Source organism: Ambystoma mexicanum, chromosome 10, assembly GCF_040938575.1.
Source record: "Ambystoma mexicanum isolate Mex_15411 chromosome 10, UKY_AmexF1_1, whole genome shotgun sequence".
NCBI lineage: Eukaryota > Metazoa > Chordata > Amphibia > Caudata > Ambystomatidae > Ambystoma > Ambystoma mexicanum.
In genome coordinates this window covers 326,086,733-326,111,898 of record NC_090932.1, presented here as the reverse complement: position 1 = coordinate 326,111,898, position 25,166 = coordinate 326,086,733, and positions in this window count along the sequence as shown.

Genomic DNA, 25,166 nt, shown 5'->3' with positions numbered 1-25,166 from the left:
GGATTTTTGTAACTTAACAAGGGATACCTTGGCTTCTCACAACTACTTGTTCTTTGAGGACTGATAACCAGTTTTGGCTGCTCTTAGCATTTGACACCATGCCATGCAGTTTTCCTTTGGTCCATCTTCGAGCGTTGATTTATTCTTTGCTGTGACACATACACAGCTATCAATCCTTCTTTCTCCACGGGTAAAGCTTACTAAAATTGTGGCATTGAATGTCCAGATTATATATATATATATATATATATATATAAATATATATATATATATATATATATATATATATATATTTATATATATATATATATATATATATTTATATATATATATATATATATATATATTTATATATATATATATATATATATATATATATATATATATATATATATATATTCAGTAAAAAAACGTTGTTAAAGGGACATTATAGTTAAGTTGCACAAGTAAAAACCTATGAAATTCACACAAAAAAACGTTGTTGACGGGACGTTATGGTTCCAAGTAAAACCGAAACACCCTTGAAATTCGCCAGTTATGGTAAGCTAAGCAACCATAACTCGTGCCACCACTGTGCACTGCTAAGACTAACAGCCAGGACATCAAAGATGACATCACATATCTGGCTCCCCCTTTGTTTTTTTTAGTGAATTTCATAGGTTTGTACTTGCGCAACTTAACCATAACGTCTGTTTAACAAAGATTTTTTTACTGAACCTCATAGGTTTCTAGTAGTCGCACGTAACCATAATGTACACTAACATCTGACTTCATCGCACACCTTCCGGAAAATGCCACATGACCATATGCTGGTGCACAGCACGGTGATATGTCCGAAAATCCGTACACACTTAAAGGGATGGTCTAGTAAAAAATTTTATTTAAAAAATAGATAGGCCACATAAAAAAAATACTAGCATTCTCCGTTTTAAAACTTCCTATGTAAAATTTTGAGCTATTCAAGCTCAAAATTCGAAAAAGCAAGCACAGGGGCGCAGCCATTTTGTGAAATGGAGGCCCTCCTGTGCTGGCTTTTGCTTTTGAGGCACTAATGAAGGAAAAGCCAGCCAGCTGTAGTAAACAAAGGCTACCGCTGGGTGGCTTTCCCTTCATTAGTGCTGTAGGCGGAGGACGGGGACCGGAGACCAGAGCAGGAAAGCTGCAGCTGAATCTCGGTAAGTGCTATTTATTTTTTTTACAAAAAATAAGCACTAGCTGCGTTTTTGTTTCTAAGTTTTCCGGGCTGGAGGAGCCCGGAAAACTTAGAAATAAAACCGCAGCTTTAAAAACGTATTTATGTTTGCGGTCGCTTTTGAAGCGACTGCAAACATAAATACAACGTTATTGTGTTGGGGCTTAGGCCAGATGACCTAGATCCACTTGCACCTGCTCCCCATCTGCAAAGGAAAAGAGACTGGAGGGCTCCTTAAATAGGGAAACAGAGCAGCAAGCAGGAAGGCACCAGGTGGGCGGGGCTTGCTAAGTGGTGAAAAAGAATGGCAGGCAGAAAGGCACCAGGTGGGCGGGGCTTAATGGAGAGGGAAAATGGACAATAGTTTGCTGGGACATTTGTGACAGCAGATGTATTTTCCATTGGGGTAAGGCTGTTACAAATGTGAAGGTAACAGGGAAGAGTCCAGCGGGGAAGGAGCAGTTTAAGAGCTCGCAGAGAAAATGACAAGCAATTGAGACTGTCTTTTTGAACATTTGGGAAGCGAAAAGGGTTGACAGGAGCACAAGATGGGTTGGCGCTGTGAAGGATGCATGCCAATTCATTAGGGGAGGTAGTAAAGAAGGGGAGGTAGTAAAGAAGTAGTTCAGAGAAGAAGAGGTAGGGGGAGAGGTGCTGGACAGAAGGCATCTTGGGGAGGGAGAGAGAGGAGGCTGTGAAACTGTTATGAATTCTACAGATTTTAGGGAAAAGGTTGTGAGCAAAGTTAGAAAGGGATGAGGCGATGGATATGGCTTGATAGGTGTGAACAAAGCCTGCAGTGCAGAGGAAAGTTCCAGGAATGATTGCAAAGGGAGGCGAGTAGCTTTTATTTTTTCCTTTATAAAGTGACATCAGCCTTTTACACAAAAAACATTACATTTCACATAAACTTAATAGCATTATTACTTAAATGACAACATTTGTTAAAAATAGGTAGAAAATGCTATTTTTAAAAACCATTTGATTTAAAAGCCCACAAATGTATTTCAACAAATTTCATCATACATTTCATATTACATGTTACACTTATAAACACCAAGTTCTGATTTAAAGCCATCAGTATCCAATGGGTCTTCACTACATAAAATTATATTGTATGATTGCCTTCCAAGAGAACAGTGACTCTAAGCCATACAAGATAGGCTGCTGCGTCCGTGACATATGACTCAGTCTTCATTCAACATACTCCAAAATTGATCTGCATCTGGTATGTTAAAATTAGCATAACAGTTAGCATAGGAGTCTCCCAATTTGGGGCAGTGCATTAGGATGTTTTGTACAATTTCAATTTGTGTACCACATAACCAACACAAACACTCCTCCATAGGAATAGACTGCCAAGCTCCCCTTACCGCGTATACTGGCAGAATATCAAGGCGCAGATACAATATAAAACGGATCAGAGCAGGATAACGCCACTTGATTAAGTATTGGCGAGGGCTCATCTTAAAACCCCCTTGATTTTAATTTAATTTCATTGTTTATTTACAATGCTCTTAATTCCTGGAGGTTTCTAAGCACGGACCCAGGGATCAACCCTGTGTTGCTCTGTATCATCTTGCTTACAGGGCAAATGTGTTACCACTGAGCTATCATCCCGAGACCAAGCAGGCCACGTATTTATGCTTTTCTGCCAGTGTCGCCAATGTAAGCACCCAATCGCAGTTCTGGCTCCTGGCTATAAGCTTACTCAAAATCACTGGGACCTCATGCTCGTTAGTACAAGTCAAAAAATATTTCTGAACAGTGTAAGGCAACCATCATCTCCAACTCTGTGAACCAGACACTGCCAGAAAACCTCGTAGCATGGGCCACAGTGTCATGCAGTAATGACTCATGTGTTTTACCTCCAAATTGTATGTTTACCCAGAGTCTCCAAGCTGCAACAGTCAATAGTGAAGATCCAATCTCAAGACTTCCACAGGAACAGTTCCCTGCAGGCCCAATAGCGACTGCAATATCCTACCCTCAATCTTGGGTGACAAGCTGACTGCCTTAGAAGGCAGAACCCATAGGGCATACATAATTCCAGGTACTATGGCTGTTTTATATGCAACAGCTTTGCTTCCACAGTGCACCCCGCCCCAATTATTGATCACTTTTCTAATGGTTAACCATTTTGCCAAGGCTGTAGACGCTACAACTTCATATATGTGAGAAGATCTAATTGGTACCTTTACCTGGATTCCCAAATATTTATATGTACCGGTTTGCATTAGCTTTGTTGTGCCTAAATGCAAAATTTATATGTAGGCCATTCTGCTCAGGATAGGAATATAGTGTATCCAAAGAATATTGAAGCCCTATCGCTGTTCTATCAATTAGGACAATATCATCCGCATAGGTGAGAGAACTTACCAGGGCATTTTATGCACTAATCTTAGGGCAATTTCTAAGTCTGCCATATAAAGATTATATAATATCGGCACCAAGACGAAGCCTTGTCTTCGACCAACGTTAGTCGCCATAGGAGAGGATAGTGAGCCATTCTGGCACAATCGGATTCTAACGTGTGTTGTGGTACAGCTGTTTCACAAAATAGAGAAGCAAGGGGTCCATGCCCCAGTTTTCAAGCTTCTGCCACAGTCTAGATCAGACAACAGCATCAAACGCTGAGCTGAAATCCACAAGACACACATATAGCGTAGTCGCAGGATACTCGTAAACGTCAGAAATCAAGGTCAAAATAACCCATAATGGGTGCTCAGTAGAAAACCCTTTCCTGAAGCCAAATGATGTTTAGTTTATAGTTGGTCTGAGTATGCCCAGTTTCATAGCATTTCTAGAAAAATTACTGTAAAGATTTTAGAGCTACAATCTGACATTGCTAACAATCTATAGGAGCGAGGATCCTCTCTGTTATCCTGTTTATGCACCAGGATCAATATGGCGCTACGCCAAGACTCTGTGGTTCGACCGACTATTGAAATATGCAAAAAATGTAACCTCAAAAGTCTAGCCCACATTTGAGGATCATCTTTCAATACAATATTACTTAGACCATCTGGTCCCTTGGCCTGTGTTGGGTTCAAGCTCCTAATTATCGCCATTAAATCACCCTCTCTCAAACAATACCAGACCGCAGAACTTCCACAGAGGAGATGGTATTTCTATCCATAGTCTCATTTTCATCCCAAAAATATTTTTTAATATGTGCCTCCCAGTCCTCCTCCTCTATGGGGAATATTTCCATAGCCCCTGGGTCAGTTCTAATAGTCCTAATCATATGCCAGAATGTTTTTGTATTCTGGGTCCGGAGTATCCTATTGATATATTTCCATTTGGCAGTGGATTCTGTATAACTATATTCACATATCCAATTTTTATAGGTCATTTTAATTTTGCTGAGTCTAAGTCTATACTACCCTGTGTCAGCCACTGGCACCACTTTAGTTTGTAGGTCAGGGGCGAGATCTAATATCCCTTGATTTACCAAAAAAATAATCTATCTGGGAGAAAAGACTACCATTAGACAATGTATATTGTTTATTTGTCGTTTGTGTAGTCAGGGGCACAAGATCGAATCCAGCCAATTTGTCCAACCATTTCCTACCACGGTTAGAGCCTGGGGCAAGATGCCCACCTATCTCACCCAGGGTAAAATAAGGGGAACAGTCTGTATTAAAATCCCCAGCCAAAATAATACCATCATTACTATTGCAGTCCAACCATGAGTGCATGGTATTACAGACAACCTTCATGAGATCCCCTGTTAGCTTCCCCCAGGTGGATAGTAGAGAGTCGCCACAAGGGTGTCTCCTGTACTATGGTCGTGTTAAGGTGACAGGAGCAGACAGCCGAAACAAGGTAACATGACCATCCATATAAAAGGGGGTTGTTAGCCATTTTTCTTGGATAAGGAAGAGGCTTGAGTTAAATAGTTCCTGCATACCCAACTGATTTACCAAGAATGATTTATGGTCTTGTGAGTTTCTAGGGCACTATTTTGACAAACATTAGGTCAATCTAGGTACTCAGGGGCTCTTACCAGTTCTCCTTCAATCCTAATGTTTCCAGCCGAACCCCACCCCCACTTAATTTTCGTACTGTAGCTATAGGTCATTTCTGTAGAGCAAAGTGCTGCATTATTAAAACACCTCGACCACCTCTGGGCTCCCTCCTTTTCGCCAAAACCCGTAGATGGGCTAAATATAGAGATCCCAAACCCCAGGGCATACACTTGCTTAGCATGCCTATACACATATTCAGCGACCATCGGGAAGACAAAAGACACTACCACCCAGTTGGTCAGACTATGGAATTTAGTCAATTCTATGTATGCAATGTCCCCAGATGTAATTATTTTCAAATCTGGCAGTGTGTGCAGCAGTCCCAAAAAAACACTATCTATTTATAAAAGGACTGTTCAGAATGGGCTCAATTTCCACAATTTGTAGGTATTTAGAGAAGGGCTTTGGGACATTATCAGCCATATCCGACCTCCTGCCATGGAGCGGGCAGGAGCACCAGCAGGAGCCACAGCATCCCCACCTAGTGCACCAGCACGGAAACAGCCATCGTGATCCGATGAGTGGTCTGCTGGTTTGAAGGCCCCCGACACCCCTTTGACGGCCACTGCTATACCAGACCCAGATTATTGGTGCCCGGTGAGAGAGAGCCCTCCAGCAAAGAGGCTCATTCGATCAGCTGTTCCTGTTTCTTTTTGTACATTCGATCTCTGCCGGCCTGCACCAAAGATGGCCGCCGCCACTGGAGCGTCGTCCCGTTGCTAGGAGACGTTTCTATACTTAATTATCCAGCATCCGTTGGTGAGGCGGAAGCCGGCCTTCATTGGAGAAGGCCCACGTGGAAAGGTCTGTTCTGCACCCTTTCCCTCCATCTGACCTCTAGCCACAGAGCGGGGAGGAGCCCCAGCAGGAGCCCCAGCATCCCCACCCCGTGCACCAGCACGGAAGCAGCCATCATGATCCGACGAGTGGTCTGCTGGTTTGAAGGCCCCTGACACCCCTTCGCCACCCACTGCTATACCAGACCCAGATTATTGGTGTCCGGTGAGAATTGAGCCCTCCAGCAAAGAGACTCATTCGATCAGCTGTTCCTGTTTATTTTCGTACGTTCAATCTCTGCTGGCCTGCACCTAAGATTGCTAGGAGATGCTTCTATACTTAATTATCCAGCATCCGCCGGAGAGGCGGAAGCCGGCCCTCATTGGAGAAGGCCTGCGTGGAAAAGGCTCTGTTCTGTGCCTGTTGTGCCCAGGTGAGCGCGGTGTAGTCTACCTGCTCCCCCTGCCATCTGAAAGGTAAAAGGCCACTCTACTCCCATGGTCCAACTGTCCCTGTCATCTGTTAGCCTTAGCCCAGTGTGGCTCACGTCATAGCTGAGACTATTTACTGCATATCTCCTTCGGCCTGACACGCCTTATGTATATGATGAACCCATGGACATCTCCTTAACACAAACTTGTGCCAACGATAAACTAAGGTGCTATGTTCTGAGCACGAACTTCCCTGCCGCAAACAAATGTATCACCTGAATATTCCCCAAACTATACTCACTGCAACAAACGCCATACTGCAATTATATGCATGCTGATTGTCATTACTGTAAGTACACACGGTCGATCTGTACTATGATGTTTATGTATATGCAACTGCCCGCTGTTGTCATCCCTATAAGTGCTTACTGACTGACTGCATCATGATGCCTATTTACTTGCGTTGGCCTCATTATGAATATATGCGCATTGATGGCTGTATTACCAATAGATGTTCTGACCACGTTTAATTGCCTAGACCATTCATCTCTATCTGGATTAGCCTACTAGCTCAGTGCTCCAGACTATATTGTTAGATTAGCCTATTACTTAATTTTGTCCTAGCCTGCATTGACGATCCTCTACCTTAGCTAATGGTGGACTAGCCTACCGGGCTCATTGCCCTTATTTGTATTGTCAGTCTAAACCCACCAAAACACTGAGTCTAGCCTACACTGCTGACCCATCACTCTATATAAATATATATGTTCAGTCCACCTGGCTGCACTGCTAGACAAGCCTACTGCCATACCCTGTGGTAGCCTGCACTGCTGATTGCCAGATCCTAGCTAATGCTGTACTAGCCTACTTGTCATTGTGACTGTCTGTATTGCTGGACTAGCCCACCACAACTCTTGATTGCCAGATCCCAGCTAATGGTGAATTAGCCTACCTGCCCATTGTTACTGCTATACTTATTGTTACTGCTATACTTCCACAACGGTAATCCTTATCATACTATGCGTATTACAGTACACAACCTTTGTGCCCCAGCACACTATTTATACTTAACCTCCTAGTGTGTCTAGCTCATCCCCCTCTCATTGACGTGCAAGTCCCCACTAGTATGACCAAAATGTCGATAGGCCCCCTCGCCATTGGACAAGGGAGCTATTCCACACCTAACCCACTCCCAAGTAATCCGTTTACCCTAAATTCCAGGAACTCCAGACTCCGCTCCAGATTAACAAAACTCTTTGAACCACTCACCAGATCCTTGCCCATGGCGAACATGAAAATTAAGCTCTATATCAGCCAGAAGGCTATCAGTGATAACCCTACCAATTCCATCCTAGATCTTCACGCCACCACCAAGTACTGCAGGGCGTACAAACCTAAGAAAGTACACCAAAACAACCAGTCCCACTACTGCCACTAACCCCCTCAAAGGAGCCCTAAGAAACACCAGGTCCCTGGTTGCTCATGCTACAGAAATCTCCGACCTGATATTGGCGGATAACCTGGGCTTTCTCGCTATCAATGAGTCATGGCTGCATGAAGCGGCAGGACCCATCTTATCGTTAGCAGTCCCTGACAGCTATACTATACTAAGAGAGGACAGAGACAACGCACGTGGCAGAGGTATTGCTATTATTTCCAAAGCTAGCCTCTCCATGAGACTCTCTCCTGCCCAAACCTACCACTCCTGCGAAATCCTTACAGTCAAACGTCTGTTCGTCAATTCCCAGACCCTTACTATCCACTTAATTTACAGACCTCCCAGCCCAATCAGGACGTTTGAGGAGAACATCTATACCCTACTCTCCAGTAACCTTAAAACTACTTCACAGCTATTACTCTTAGGCGACTTTAACCTAGGATTCAAGGACCCCTTAGATAAACATGCCACAGCCACTTCCAACATCTTGACCGAACTTGGCATATCCCAAAAGGCTTGCAAACCTACCCATAACAAAGGGAGAACCCTCGACTGGGTGGCAGACTATAAGTGCACTGCCAACATCATTTGCATTGTTCCACAACTATGTACAGACCACTTCCTCCTGTCTTTTGCACTCTCTACTTCTAGATCACTTCCTTCAGTTACCCCTACCGCCCCACCCTGCCTTACAAGAAATAAAAAGAGCATCACAGTGGACAAAGTGATCCCTGCTATCCTCCCCACCCTTAACTCGCTTGCTGACAACCTAGATCCAGGAACACTCGTCAACGAGTTCAATAAAATCATGCAAACATCACTCGACATCATTGCCCCAATCAAACTTAGACCTTGCAAGCCTAAAACTCACTTGCACAAGTGGTACACCCCACAGTTAAAAGACCGACGACAACTAAAGAGGAGTTGTGAAACCTCCTGGAGATTACTCCCCTCAGAAGCCAACAGAACCAAATTAACTCAAATCTCTTCCCAATACAAAAAAGAAATTTGCCTGGCCAAACGGAACTATTACAATAAACTCATTTCCAACAGTAATTCTAGCATGAAGGAACTATTCACCATCCTTAAGGAACTAGATTCTCCTATTCCTACCCCTGACATCTGCACTAAAGATAAAATTTGGTGTTCAGACATACAACAGGCACTTGCTAATAAAGTCTCTACCCTCCAAAATAAAATACCCCTGAAAAAAGCATCACTTAATTCTTTTCCCCATCTTAATAACAGGTCCCCCGACCCTCCCATTAAGAACACTCCACCCGACTCCCTTACTCGTTTTAATTTTACTAAAACAACCTCTCTTGAGGGAGAAAAAGTTATTCTCTCACTCAAGCCTTCCAAATGCCAGGGCGACCTCTGCCCAGCCCAGCTCATTTACGGATGCTGCAAGAGATTTGGCCCCCTTTATCTCCAAACCTATCAATGCCTCATCCGCTTCTGGCATTATCCCCACCAACCTTAAACAATCCTGGGTGCTGCCACTGCTATAAAAGCAAACCCTTGATCCTCTCATACCTACCAATTACCGGCCGATCACGACAGTTCCTTTTTTGCTAAAAATACTTGACAAGATTGCCTGCCTTCAAATTCACAAATTCTTGGAAGCCCACAAACTCTTAGGGGCGTGACAATCAGGCTTCCGGCCCACCATGGAACCGAGACTCCCCTCATCGACCTGAAGACACAGGTCGATGAGTTAAGAGATAAAGGGAAAACAGCCCTCCTCTTACTGCTTGACCTGTCGGCTGCATTTGACTTTGTGGACCACAAGGTCTTACACAGTCACCTAGACTCAGCTGCCCACTTCAGGCCATACGATGGATTGAGTCCTTCCTGGGTGACAGGACTATGAGGGTGTTCTCCCCCTCCGCAGCGGCAGACCCCATCCCCATCACGTGCAGTGTTCCACAGGGTTCTTGTGTTTCCCCTACTCTATACAATATATTCACCAAGCCCTTTTCAACGATCTGGACCTTCTGGGTATCAGCTACACCAACTATGCAGACGATACTCAGATTCTCCTCCCACTTTCCGGGGATCACGTCGAGGACTCGGCCTTGGTGAATAGAGTGTATCTCATCATTCAGGCATGGATGGTGACCCATGGACTTTGCCTGAATAATGATAAAACAGAGCTTATCATCATGGGTACACTGACCAACTTTAAGAAACTTGGCTAGGAGTATTCATCCTTTATAATTGACGGCAACCTCATCAAGGTGGCAAAGGAGGTGAAGACCTTGGGGATTTACCTTGATTCCACACTCTCCTTCGCCAAACAAGTGAACTCCATGGCCTCTGCCACTGCTTACACCTGTAAGCTCATCAGAAGCGGCAAACCATTCCTTTCTGATGACAATTGCATGATCCTAGCCAGAGCCCTCATACTCTCTAGGTTGGACTATTGCAACGGTCTATACATTGGCGCCAACAAATCAATCATCCAGAGGATACAAATCATCCAAAACAACGCCCTAAGAGCGGCACTTGGCATGGCAAGAAGATCGCACATATCTGCGATTAGGCACCATCATTATTGGCTCTCAACCCAGAACAAAATCCTGCTAAAAACGGCATCCCTTACCTACTGTAAGTGACTTCAATCCAGCATTCCAACTAAGTCAATGCCTAGTCTGGGGTGCCCAATGGAAATCTTTATTGATATATTTTTATGTCAAAGTTCTTTAAATCTGGATGATGAACCCTTATATAACGCCCCTCTATTTGGATCTCCCCGAGCCAAGAAGTAGGTTTGTTTTGCAAATTAAAAGGTTTATTTGAAGAATTGAACAATATATATCACACTTTTATGAAGAGAATAATATCTGAATAGCACACTTATAAATATGTACAGTGAGGAGCAATGGGTAATATTACAATATCAACAATCTCTTTAATCAGTTAAGAGCAGGAATAGAAAGGATAAGGTAGCAGAGAATACTTTGTATGATTCAAGGAAATGCAATGATGGGAAAAGATGCAACACAGAAATAAACTTGATATGATTTCAATCAAAAGATAATATGATCACTTTTTCCCATGTTATTACTCACTCCCCCCGCTATGCAATATGAAGAGATGGAAATGAGGGCACACAGGCTTCAGGAATATTAATCAACAATGCAGTTCAATCCCAGTTCCCCCAGCAAGCTTAGAGAATACAAGTATGATTTTAAAACAGGCAAAAATACTTTTGAATGTGATTGCAATGAAAGGGAAAATATGCTAAAATGATTTTAATTCACTAAAGAAGATTCGGGATAAGTGAGAGTTACTTTGGATTGGTTCAGGTCAACACTAGCAATGATTCATGAAGGATTATCAGATTGAAAACGAATTTCAGCAGTTGAAAACAAGAAACAGCTATTTTGAAATGTGGTGAAATGGAGCTAAATTGCAATTCGCTGCAACTTTTCTGCGTGCGGGAAACGTAATTATGGAAAAACTATAAGGAATGTCCTAGCTTCAAAATGACAGTTATATTTTGGTTCTAGAACTTGCGGTTCAAAAGTTAGAGGTTTTTGTGAAGGTAGATTTTTCAGAAACAGGCTCAAGATTTCAAAATGTAAGATGCGCTTTACAGATTTACCAACAAGGATAGGCTTATACTAAGGAGCTATGAAGAAGCAAGACACTCAACGAGCAGCCACCAGAACAGCAGCGCCTCCGCTCTGATCTCTGTCCGTCAAAACACTTGTCCCTCTTCAGAAAATATCAGCTAAAAAATGATTATTGCTACAATTATCAAGAATTATGTGGAGGAGAGAAGAATTAAGTATAGACACAGAGGTTCTGTAATGCAATTTTGGACAGATTGAAATGTATGGAATAGGATTACTTTAAACTAAGAGGATTGGTTATGTACAGTTCTAGACTAGATACTCACTCCTATGGCTTTGGAATGGAGTGGGCCCCATCAAAGATCTGGTCAAGGGTTTGGCACGGTCTCTTGGACTGGATATGAGGGGTTCTGGCTACAGCTCTGCTTTCTGGTCTGGGTCTTGGTTCTAGCACAGGGTTCTTGGCTAGAATAGCAAAACAGCACAGCCCGGCTGTTGAATGTGAGAGCCCCTTGGAAGTTCAGGCATTAGAATCAGGTTGCTAGGTTCTGAAGGCCTACTGAGATGGGTTCAGCTTTTGGGTTAGGCCTCTCTGCTTCAAAGTTCTAGAGTTTGGTTCTAGAGTCTCTGTCTGGATATTGTCTGGAGTCTGGATCTTTTTGCAGGGTGCTTCGCCAAGAAATCAGTTGAGTAGTGGAAAAGTGTGTGTCCTATCTGTTCTCAGCAGTCCCTATTTATGTATTTCCAAAGTGGTTGGGGAGGCTGATTCTACAATGCCCAACCTTCTAAGGATCTGATAGGTCAGAGGATTCCCTGTCCCCTGATTGGAGAAAGGATCAGTGTGTCATCCTGTGTCCTCTTTATGGCTTGGGGGAAAACGCTCCCCTTTGTCTCTGTACAGTATATCTTATTTTTCATAAAACACATATTTACAATATACACAACTTGTTAATATTACAGATTAACTAAGGTACATTTCTGTTCAACTCTCATCTTCCTAAGAGCTTTGGTTCAGAAATGACCACTTTTTGCGCTTTTGGTGGGTTTCTCAATATTATTTCTGCACCAATTTTTAGACATGCATGCACACCCCATCTGAGCACAATTCTGTAATTCTTCCGGTTCCTGGCATAAACGTAGTAGCTACAATATGAATAATTCCGGGGTTTGGTCTCAGAACATCACACAGAGTCCAGCTTAATCTTCAACTGTGAGCGAATTTTTCATTTTAACAATCTCAAAGTTTCACATTTTTGTCAGTTCGGTACAATATTTTTTAAGCATTTTTCTAAAACATACATTTGCTGTGCATTCTGAATCCACACAATGGTTTGTCTCTGCCTCCAAGGTCTGGGCTGACTCAGAGGTCACATGTCTCTCCTTCTTGCCAGCAGTTTGTTGTCAGTCACACCCGAATTAGCATTTTCTATTCAGCCCAAGGATTCCTTTCTCTGCACTGAGAGCAACAGGCCAGGGTGCACCTGCTAGTTCCCTTTCACAACAGCCTGTCAATCTCTTAACCAAGGGCAGGGGAAAGTCTGCTTTGTCCAGGGAGAAGGTGTGGAATTCGTTTGAACACAGTGTGGGAAACTTTAACTCTTAACCCAATGTCTACAAATTGTCTTTTCTTATAATATAACTCACATTTTTAACACATACATTAAACCATTTCTTGCTTCAAGCCTTTTCAGAATATAGTTTTAAATTGTATCCACCTCTTAGCAAGTCTTTCTTTGGCATAGTTTGAGTTCCATGTTCAACTTTACCCAAAATGGTTTTAAAACGCCGGCTTCTGGTAGAGGTGAGTAACGGTATTATACCCATTTTTGACAGATTTCTTCCAGCAAGCAATCCTCAAAAGTATACTTTGTTCAGATATAGATACACTTCTGTGGACCTTATATTTATGTAGATTCTAGAAGGAGAATGATGTTGACCACCTAACAAGGAGGTCGATCTTTTTGGGTGGTTTGTAAGCCATGATTTCTACAAATTTGACACAAAATAAAAACTGATTTTTTAGACCAGCTCTGTTTCTTTTGCAATGATTTTGCTCTGTGAGCAGCCAAATGATGGGTTTTGGCAGTGGTCTCCTGTGTTACCACTGACATAGGCAAAAGTAGATGGTGGCCTATTTTTCAGGTTTTCACTGCGCACTTTCTGGTGATTTCTGGTGAGCAGCATGCTTTCCGGAGGCCATTATGATGTTTCTGCTGCCAGCAATGCACAGTGATGTTGCAGGGCTTGGATTAGTGGGTTAAGACATCACACACTACAAAGCACTGAATAATGCCACCCCCCCCAGCTACCTCACAGATAGATGCCACAGGAGAACATACACTAGACCTATGAGACTATCCACAACCAATTGCCTCACCATCCTAAGGTTCAAGCTCTCTAAAGTTGGTGGTTGCAGCTTCCCCGTCAAAGCGGCCCAACTTTCGAACTCCATGCCACACCCCTTCAGAGAAGACCAACCCTACCTGAATTTCAGACTTAACTACATTAACTGGCTTAAGTCTACAGATCAGTAAGACCTACCTATGCTTACCTACATTCCCTTACTCCATCTACTTGAACTAGACTCTGCATATAGATTGTACATATTATGCTTGCTGTATTTCACTGATGTATCCATTCCTGTATCTGTACCATTCCTGATGACATCCTGTAACCTCTGTACCTAAGCTTTGCATATCCTTGAAGTGCTGCGCCCTGATACCCCTGGATCTGGAGCGCATTATAAATGAATAAAAAAAACAAACAAACACACAAACATATCTAAGGAGTTTAGTGTTGCCACTTTAGCAAACCATTGTATTTCTGAGGTACCGGGCAATGAGGAAATGCAATTACTCTGGGTAGGTTTCAAATTCACTGGGTCATTAATCATATGGGTTAACAGGTCAGTCCTCCCAGTAGGTGCCCACTCTACATGTGCATTAATTTGCTCTCTAGATTTCACCCATGGCTGAGTATACACCTTGTAACTGACCAATGGTTCTATCTTGGGAGTGGTCTAATGTGGTCAAATTGTCTGCAACCACCTTCCCACTATTATCTGCAAGGGGTACCAGTGCACCATTTCCTAACTTTGGATGGGAGGAGAGGACCCAGTTATCCAATGGGCCCTGTAAAACCACTTGCCGTAATATACCAACACCCAAATCATTATTCACAAATAATTTCCCATCTTCCATGGTTTTCATACTCAACGTGGGAATGTTTTTACTTTTACCACAAAGATTCCCTTTATGAGCAGAGACTCCACATTTACCCCTACATATTGTTTGTTTCTTCTTTTTAGGTTTGGGTAGTGGAGTAGGGGCAAGTGATAGGGATTGTTCCACACTGATAGCCTCCAGTGCATGTTCCCTGGTCACCGCCATAACCCTCACAAATACACCAGTTTCATTAGGAGTAGCAAGATCAATGACTTCAAGACTGTTACTTACCATAGTATTGGCAATTTGGTCTTTAGAGAGTTCATCACACGCACTATTTCTTAGAGTTGCAGAGCCAGGCACCATTTTGACTTGGCAACTTGTATGACCCAAAAGTTCTTGTTTTAAGGCTTTGTGGCCACTAGAACTAGAATCAATAATAATGTCCACAACAAGTACCTAAATCCTATTTGTTTTACTCTGTTCTTCAGACATTTTTGCACACAAAAGTAATAAAGCATCAAGTTTAGAAGCAAGCTGATTATGGTCCATAACGGGAGCCCCCTCCCTGCCAATAGGGTGTGGTGAATCAGAATTATATACTGAGAAACCCATATCACTATCGCTTTCTTCTGATGAGGAGTCTGATGAAGAGGCTAAGATTGCCAGATCAGGAGTTGCTGAAAGGTTCATACCTATAATGTTCTCTTGATTCATTGAGCTGGCCGGTAATGAATTTCATCTCATGTCCAAGACCATATTTAATAGAGAACCATTATTGTCAATTCGTAAAGGAGTTTTGGCAAGGATCATCCACCACTGCCGTATTAAGTGTAGAGCTGGGGTTTATTGGAGGAAGAGACAGTAATGCCCCATTTCCATCCAAGCCCTGCACCTCCTTATTCTCAAAGAACCCGGTTATTTGAGGTTGGGTCAGCACCCTACTAGTCATTCCCCCCTTTCATCACTTTCTTCACACATGGAGGCAAAATAGTCCAAATTTTCCCTGCAAACTGGCACAGAACACGTTTCTCAGTACTTGGGCGGGCACTGCCTAGCCCATATCTCAATGGTTTACCACGAGGCATTCTCAACCTAACAGAAGAAATAGAAAGGAATCTTGGGTATAGCGTTCCTTGCTTTGTTGGTACTCTTTGTTAGGCAGGTGCAGTACAAAGGGCAGGGAGGAATTAAACCCTGTAGTCCATGCCGGTCCTAGAAAGCAAACTCGGGAAGGCACAGGCAACCTCCTTGCCACAGCGCTCAAAACACTCAAGCCCCACAGTGCTCCTCACACGGTAAGAGAAAACAACACCTTGCCATGCGGCTAGGGTCAAGTTTGCATCACTGCGCTACACCTCACTCAGAATTCCAGAATCCGGGAAGAGGCCTCAGGATACATGCAAATCAAGCCGCACCAATAAAAAAAAGGCTCACTGGCCGCTTCCGATTGTGCAATCACCACTACTTCTTTAAAAAAAAAAGAAGTCAAAAGTGCACGTGATTAAATAAGAGCAACAAACTGCTCCGTCTCCACAATTCATTCCCTGTAAATGCTGTTACTGTGACGGCAAGTACACTCACAGCAAACAGGGTGTTGAGGTTCATACACCATATAATGGTAATAGTGGTAGTTTTAAGGCACACAGCAAGAATATTAAAACTGCTACCAACTTACTACAGGCTTACCATGGGGTCCAGCTTTCCCAGCTTGACTCGAGTAAGTGTCGGCAGGCAGCTACGACAAGTTGCAATCAGCAGTGAGTGACTGCAGAGGGCTATGGAGGGCTGCTGGAGCTGTACAGTTGTAGTTATCATTATGGGAGGCACCCTTTTCCGCCGCCCTGCTCTGTACCACTCATCCGACTATGGCCACGGACAAGGGGCTGTTTGTCCAGACCCATCTATCCTTCTTTGTTCTCTGCGTTTCCTTCCCAGAAGAAAGAAAAGAGGAAAGGACCTCTGGACGTGCCGTGCCTTGACTCTCATGTAGAAACAGCGAGACAAGATGGTGTCAAGCCACAACTCAGGGAATTCAGCTCTGAACTCCGAAACTCACAGGCTGTGATCAGAGGCTGCATCCGACACCATTTGCGATTAGCTTTGTGAAGTTGCTGGATTTGGCAGAGTCCAGTGTAGTGGTGAGGGCAGCAAGGGAATATTTGTAGGCTAGAAGTAGGCCCGGGATCTGTAACATGCACAGGCATGGTAGGTCAAGGGACATGCTTGTTTTGAGGGTCAAAATGTCAGTAGTGATACAGGGTTGAGGACGGAGATGGCTAGGTTTGAATGTGCAAGCCAGATAGTGTTTGTCAAATGGAATTATAAGTGAATGGTGAAAGTCAGAACACTCATGGTCAATAGAGGAGGCACGAATAGGATGAGAGGCAGAAGAGAGGATCTCACACCATCAAGGCAAGGGGCGAGAGAGTTCTACCTGAGTTTCTCATAGTCATTAAAGAGGCAAAAGAAGGAATAGAGGATGGAGGGACCAATATAGTGATCAGAGGGAGTGTGGTCAATGGAGAAGTCATAGAAGGAGTGTGAGTTAGAGGTAAAGACAAGGCCAAGAGAGTTCCCACCAAAGTTGGTAGGCTGGTCGAGGAGGTGGTGAAAAGTATGGTCAGATAGGAATGAGTTAAGTTCCAGGAAGGTGGATGAATGGGGCTTCAGAAGGGTAATGTCCCACAGCAAAACAATAGGATGTTGGTACAAAGTGACTCAAGGAGAAAGTTCAGATCAGGAAAGAAGGAGTTGAGGGGGCTAGTGGGTTGATAAAGAGCCACAACAGTGAGAATAGTAGGAGGAAGGAGTTGAAGAATAGCATTTTCAAAAGAGGAATAGGTGATCTGAGGGAGGGTTAGCGGGGGACTGTTGAGGGGCATATTGAAAAGGAACAACACAGAATCACCCTTCCCAACAGGACGGGGAGAGTGGAAGATGGTAGCATAGTCAGTGTGCAGAGCTGCTAGTGTAGCTGTGTCATGAATGGAGAGCCAGGTTTCTGTGATAGCAAGAAGTGAAAGTTGAGGGTGGAGAGAGTCAAAGTGGTCAGTGATGTAGGAAGTCTGGTTGCAAAGGGATTGTGCAAGCCAATTGAAAGAGTCATATTCGGTGGGGGAGAAGAGCAGGTGTTGTGCAGTAGGCAAAGAGGATAGATGAGGTTGGAGATCCTGGGTGAACTGGAGCATTTTGTTTGGGGTGTACCAGTGCAGGGTTCCGGAGGGAGATGGCAAGGGGCGAAAGTTAGGCAAAATGTAGACTGAGTTGAGGCCACAGGCTATGAGAGAAGGGTAGGAGAAGAGTGAGTAGAAGGAGGAAATGAGAAAAGCCAAGGTGCATGATGAAAGGTAGAGAACATAGGCAAGTGAGGAGAAAGAGGAAAGGGTGCAACCCAAGGAGAGGGTAGGTGGCTGAGTGGAAAGAGAAGTACTGGATGGTTGTCTGGGAAGAAGCAGGTGAATGGATAGTCAATATGCGGAAGGATCCCTATGCTTTGAAGCAGAAGACAGGTAAAGGCTGAACTCAGTGAATTCTTGGCTTGCGCAGGGGTTGGCCCTTTCAGGCCCTAACAAAACCAAACAGTAAGTTACCCTTAGCCGCTTTTGGCCCTTGGTTGTAGTCGCCTGGGCTGGTTGCCCAGTGGAGAATGATAAAAGGAGGCAGTGTCTTAGATGACCATCTAGGAGCCAATCACAGAGCTCCACATGGCTTTCCACACTTGCAGGCAGGATCCTCGGTGTTGTAGGCCCATATCATCCAACACCAATGCTCTCAATATACAAATCTCATGAAAAAGTTGTGAAATATGACTGCGATTTAGTGGATGTTGTTTAAAGTCATCAAACTTTACTTTTACTTATATAAATAATGTTGTGCAGGCCATGGACCAGTAGGATTTAGGGCGCAAAGAGACACAAAAAAGAAAGCTCCTCAAGCATGGACAGATTAGAGAGAAGTGGTAGAGTGTAAGCAGATCACCTTAGGCAAACAGAAATGTCTTCAGTTTTCTTTTGAAGACATCAATTGAATCAATGCCCCATAGCTCCAGAGGAAGGTCATTCCAAGTGCTAGGAGCAGTGATGCGAAAGGTTCCCTTAGAAACCTTCATAGTCCTACACCTAGGGATCATCAGAATATCCTGCTGGCTGGATCTAAGTGATCTTCCATGTGTTTTGTTAGATAAGAGAACCTGTAGGGAAGCAGGTATTTTTCCCTGCCTACATTTCTGGGTTATTACCAGTAGTCGAAACCGGATTCTTGACTCGACCGGGAGCCAGTGAAGAGCTTGTCTTGCCACTGATACGTGGTCTCTCCGAGCAAGACCCATAACTACTTTTACTGCTCCGTTCTGGGTAACCTGCAGCCTGTTGCAGATAGATTTATTAATACCGACGAGCAGGCTGGAGCAGTAGTCAATTTTAGCTCCAACAATTGCTCTTGCAATTGCCTCAGTATTTGCTTGTTTGATAAGGGGTCTAAGGTGGGCCAGTAGTTTGATTTAATAGGCACACGCCAATACCAAATTCCCCACATGAGACTTCATGCTGTGATGCTGGTCAAAGGTGACCCCCAGCGTCTTAACTTTCTCAAGAGGGATTATTTTAGCGGCACCTACATGAAAACATTCATATGCTGGTCCCAATTTCTGTATCATATAGGGCAAGCCTACAATCAACAACTCATTTTTTTATTTAGTCAGTGCGAGTTTATTGTGGACCATCCAAGTCTCGACCAAGGCATTTGTTTTGTTAATCTGTGCCTCATCTATGTCATGATTCCAGAGAGTGGTATGACACACTGCGTATCGTCAGTATAGTTTGTAAATATCAACTCCTGATGTGCTAACATGGCAAACAGAGGGGCAGTAAAGAGATTGTATAAACAGGGTGAGGTACACGATCCCTGTGGCACCCCAAAATTTAAATAGATGGGCATAGATCAGCTTACTTAAAGAAGACTTTGCTTTCCCGATTGCAGAGGAAGGATGAAATCCATTGGGCTGCTATTGGTTAAAAATGTGTTACCTCCTCCAACCTGGTGACCATGATGGTGTGCTCCACCAGGTCAAAGGCTGCCGACAAATCCAGAAACATCATCATGGAGGCTTCATTGTTATGCATGCGATCCAGAAGCCTAGATTTTAATTCCAGCAAAGCAGTCTCTGTTCCAAACCCTGCCCTGAAACCAGATTGATGGTCATTCAGAATAGGGAATGTTTTCAAATGCTCGGCAATTTGCCTATAAGCCACCTGGTACAAATGTTTTAAAAGGAATGGGGTATTTGTGATCGGCCTAAAATTGTTTGCGACATCAGCCGGTAGACCTGGCTTTTTGAGGATAGACATGACCCAAGATTTTTTCAGGTCCTGGGGAACCACCCCCTCTGCAAAGGAAAGATTAACAAACTTGCAGATAGCTGCAAGCAAAGTTGGTGGGCACGTTTTTATAATAATGGCCGCACAAGGGTCATTTTTGCATTTAGTACCGTTCAGGTGTTCAATAATAGAAGCCAGTTCTACTATAGAGATGTCAGTAAAACTAAATTGCGGAATGGATGGGCACCAACTAAAGGCCCTTCCAAAGTTTCCACCTTCTACTCCAGGTAAGTTGCCTTTTTTTGAGGCAATATCAGCCCTAATATTCTTTAGCTAGCCTTGAATGGCATTCTGAATCTCTTCACACCAGCAACATCCTTTACCAGCAGTCCTGGGTCAATGTGATTCGTAGATTCTTGTTCTTTGAGAATCTTAAAAAGTTCCCTAGTATCCGAGTGAGCGTTCTGAATCCTATTATTAAAGACATTTTTTTTGGCCTCGATTATCGCTAATCTATAGTTTTTAGCAGCAACTTCATATGCAACCAAGGCTAACTGGGTGGAGTGTATTTTCCATGCATAAAAGAGTTTGAGAGTTAGTGTTTTAAATTTTTTCAGCTCTGGGGAGTACCAAAGGTTGTTTTTTCTACCTTCCTTAAGCATCCTCCTCTTTTGTGGTGCTAAAGTATTTTCAACTATATCCAAATTAGCATAGACCTTGACAATTCCTCAGGGAAAGCAAGACCCGACAGGTTCGCCAGAGGAGTTAAAAATGGCTCTATCCTATCTACCGATATATTCTTAAAATTTCTTGTCATTGCCCTCGTCATTTTTCCATCTTTCACTTAGACAATTCAGCTTGCACAGTGAAATCCACAAAGAAATGATCTGACCAGGGGCAGGGTGACACCGACATAGCCTTCATCTTTACCTTGTGGCAGCCAACCCAGTCTAGGGTATGCCCCAAACAGTGAGTGGGGGAGTGGATCAATTGGTCAAAGCCTGGCTCTAACAGTGCTGACTGCAGCTCAAGCACGGCAACATCTTCTTTATGCTCCAACCAAAAGTTAAAATGTCCCATGACAAGGAGACTAGTATTAGGTTTCACTAGGGGAAGAAGGAAACTGCAGAGGCCAGATATAAAATCCTCAGACATGGAAGGAGGCCTGTAGATCAAAAGGACATTAATTGTTGCTTCTGCATTAAGTCCAATTTTGACACATAGAGATTCAATCCCCTCCATAATGTGCCCTTCAGTTTCCCCGATAGTAAGTGTTAGTCTAAAAATTAGAATGACCCTGCCTCCCCTACCCTCTTTCCTATCATACCTTATCATACCATAGCCATTGGGGATTGCGAGATTTAGTGAGGGGGCAGCGGCACTATGGCTCCAAGTGTCTGTAATAGCACAGACATCAATGCTATTTTCTTCTATGTGGGTCACCACCTCGATGGCCTGTTTCACTAGTCATCTAGTATTCAGCATCAAAAATCTAATATTAGTTACAGGATTAATCGTATTTCTATGGCCGGTAAAACCAATCCCTGATTCCATCTGAGGGGCATGTTCTAGGACTCCTAATGTTTCATTCACAGGAGGCGCTACAACATCTACATCAACATCCTGAACAGGAGCTACTTTTACACTAACAGACTTCCCAGAGGCGTCTATTGAATTAGCCTCAGCATCAACAACAAACGCCTCCGGAGTGGATACCAACATGTAGGAGGCTACTTCCTTGGCAGAGCGCTCAACGTTGAGTGCCCTAGGCATTAAAGCAATTTCAATCACCACATTTTTTCAAACAATACCTTTCATCAGTAACACTGGCGAAATGGGGACAATCATAGGAATCACGGGATCAAAAATTCTTCTGGCTGCCGTAATTGCAGCAAGCACCTCCGCGATGCCCACAACGAAAAGGGAGCAGCACTTCCTCCCTTCCGGCCCTGCACAGACCGGCACAGACCGGCTGGGCTACTTCGTGCCGGCATGTTTACACCTGGGCTTGAAGTTAAGTATGCCTCAGAACTCAAATTTCTCTGAGAATAGTAGTTCTGAACAGCCGCGGTGCAGTGCGTGCAAAGTAAGCAACTCTGATTCTAATCGCACAGTTCAAATAGTAATATGGAAAGCTTCGGTAGGCATGGTGCGGATCTCAGTCAACAATCAATACACAGTACAAAGTGATAAAAGACTAAAATGAACTTAGAGTAAAATACAAGTAAAAAATGCTAAAACCAAAGAGTAAATGACACAGCAGCTTATAAATCAATCTAAGAGGCCCGGGGAGATACATAGGCCGTAAATACCGGCACAGACTGGCTGGGCTACTTCGTACCGGCACGTTTGCACCTGGGCTTGACGTTAAGTATGCCTCAGAACTACAATTTCTCTGGGAATTGTAGTTCTGAGCAGCTGCAGTGCAGTGCGTGCAGAGCAAGCAACTCTGATTCTAATTGCACAGTTCAAATAGTAATATGGAAAGTGTTGTGGCCTGAATTGATGACCGGACGCAGTAGGGTTTCTGACAGTCTTTATTGACTGAGAACAAGGGAGAATGTCTTAAGGCGGACTGGTGGCGCAGGGCGCTTACTCACTGTTAACTGACCAAGTCCTGTGCTTCCCCAGTTACTTCACTGTGGAAGGGTTGTGCTCACCGGTGGCACGCCGTAAACTCATAGGGCCCCCATGAAGCCTCCAGTGGCTGTGGTGTTATGCCCTATGAGCTGTAGTGATGGTTCTGGAGTTGATTCTCCTTTTTCTGTAATCAGGAGCAGCGCTCCTGTACGACCGCTCTAGCTGGCAGAGCGCCAACTCTGAAGCGGGAACGTTTTCCCGCGGAGCGTGGGCTCGCGAGATCCCGTGTATCGAGATCTCGCGAAAACACGCTCCCGCGATCACGTGATGTCCCCACACACCTCCTCTACTGGGAAAAAGGAATGGGAGGTCACTCCATGATGAAGTCCGCATATTTCCCGGGCTTCCTTCTCTCTCTCTGGGGCCTGCCAGGATCCGGGTATGTAGCGGGATCGATGAAGTGTCCTTGGGAGGGTGCTGGTGAATCGGGATCTCTTTGTCCAGCTCCTTGCTGTGATCCCCTGAGTGTGGTTGGGAAAAGGGAGCTTGCGAAGTCGTTGCGATGTTGCGGCTCTATGATGTCTCCACTCGGGAGATGATGGTTCTCGTATGGCTCTTGGCAGACCTGATCTCCTCCAGTGTCTCCAGGGGAGTGTACAGTATCATCTTTCCTGCGGTACATGGCTACCCTCTCTAGATTCCATCTCCTGCCATCGCTGGTGCGGATGTGGTTTGTCCCTCTCTCCATGACTTCTATGGGACTGCTGTATCTGGAACCTGTGATGGTGTCCTTGTGGGGAAGTCGTATCTTCACCAGATCCCCTTTGTTGACTTGTGTGTGTCGAGCGGCTCGGCGCAAGTCCCCCTGTGCTTTCATTGCTTCTTTGTTGCGCTGCATACGGCACGTTACGTCAGCCATGTCGACGTCTTCGTCGGCCCTCACTTGCTGAAGCCATGGTGGTAGCAGTGAGGAAGCCGCCCTTCTCCCCCTCAGCAGATGGAACGGAGAAACACTTGTGACGGCGTTGGGGGTGAGACGGTGAGCCGCTACGGCTTCTTTGACCGTCTTGTATGGGTCTAGGCCCGAGGCGTGGGCCAGTTGCAGAGCCCCTTTGATGAAGCGGTTGGCCCGCTCGACTAGGCCATTTGCCTGTGGGTGGTATAGACTTGCTTTCCGCTGTTTGATGTTGTTAAGCTTGAGAAATTTTTCCATTTCCCTGGATACTAGTTGGACTCCGTTGTCCGTGACGAGTTCTTCGGGCAGGCCCTCCCGCTGAAATATGGCGGTGAGAGTTTCAATGACTGTTCCCGTAGTGATGTCCGGGGTGAAGTCAGCTTCCACCCATTTGGAAAAGTAGTCGACCAAGACTATCCCGTATCTGTGCTCAGGGGGCATGTTGTCCAGCGGTCCTATGAAATCCAGCCCCAGTTTTCGCCACACCCCTTTGGGGACTTCGGTGGGCAGCATGGGGGCTTGCCTCACGGCTAGGCGCTTGTCGCTGTTGGAGCATTCGTGGCACCTATCGACCATCTGCCGAACGTCCTGGTCCATACCTGGCCACCAGTATGCGTCGCGTATCCTTCTTCTGGTCATGTTGCACCCTAAGTGGCCCGAGTGTGCTCTGCACAGTATGACTTTACGGATTCCGCTGGGTGGGATGATTTGATCACCTCTGAGAATGAGACCGTTCATGGCGGTAATTTCCTCATTCACCTTCCAGTAGGGATGAAGGCCTTCAGGGATCGCTCTCTCGTTGGGCCATCCATTTCGAACCCAGGTGCTTACGTGCCTTAGAGCGACGTCCTGCTCGAACTCTTCTTGCCAGTGGCGCTCGCTCATTTCCATGTACTCGACGTTCCTCAGGTCGCCGATGGACGCAACGACACATTCGTCTTCCAGGAATGTGGTGCCGGGGGCGCTTTGGTTGAGGAGCCTGGACATGCAGTCCGCTTGTGCGTTTTTCCAGCCCGCAATGTGTTGTATCTCGTAGGTATACTCTTGGAGCTTCGCGGCGATCCTGGCCAGTCTGGGGGTGGCCGTCTTGGTGCCGCCCGGGCTCAGCATGTGGATTAGCGGCTTGTGATAGGTGATCAACTTGAATCTTGTCCCCCATACGTATGATCTGAAGTAGTCGACGGCCCAAGCGCATGCCAACATCTCTTTCTCTACCGTAGAGTAATTCTTCTCGGATGAGGATAATGCCTTGGATGCAAACGTCACAATGTTCTCTGTGTCGCCCTTTTTCTGGGTCAAGGTGGCCCCTAGGCCGTATGCGCTGGCGTCAGTGGTGATGTAGGTGTCCCATTCAGGGTTGTATGGTTTAAGGCACGGCGCGTGTAGAATCCTATTCTTGATTTCGCCGAAAGCCTCATCTTGTTCTGGGCCCCACGAGTACGCTGCCCCCTTCTTCAGAAGCTCCCTCATGGGAGACGTGGTCTCAGAGAACCTGGGGACGAATTTGGCATAGTACTCAGCTAGGCCTAAGAATGAGCGCAGTTCCTCTTTAGACATCGGCGCCGGCGCCTCAGTAATGGCCTCCATGAGGTTCCTTTTGGGGCTCACCCCATCACTCGAGATGCAGTACCCAAGATACTCTACTTTGTTCACCCCGAAGACACACTTTTCATGGCGGAGGTGAATGCCTTCCTCCTGA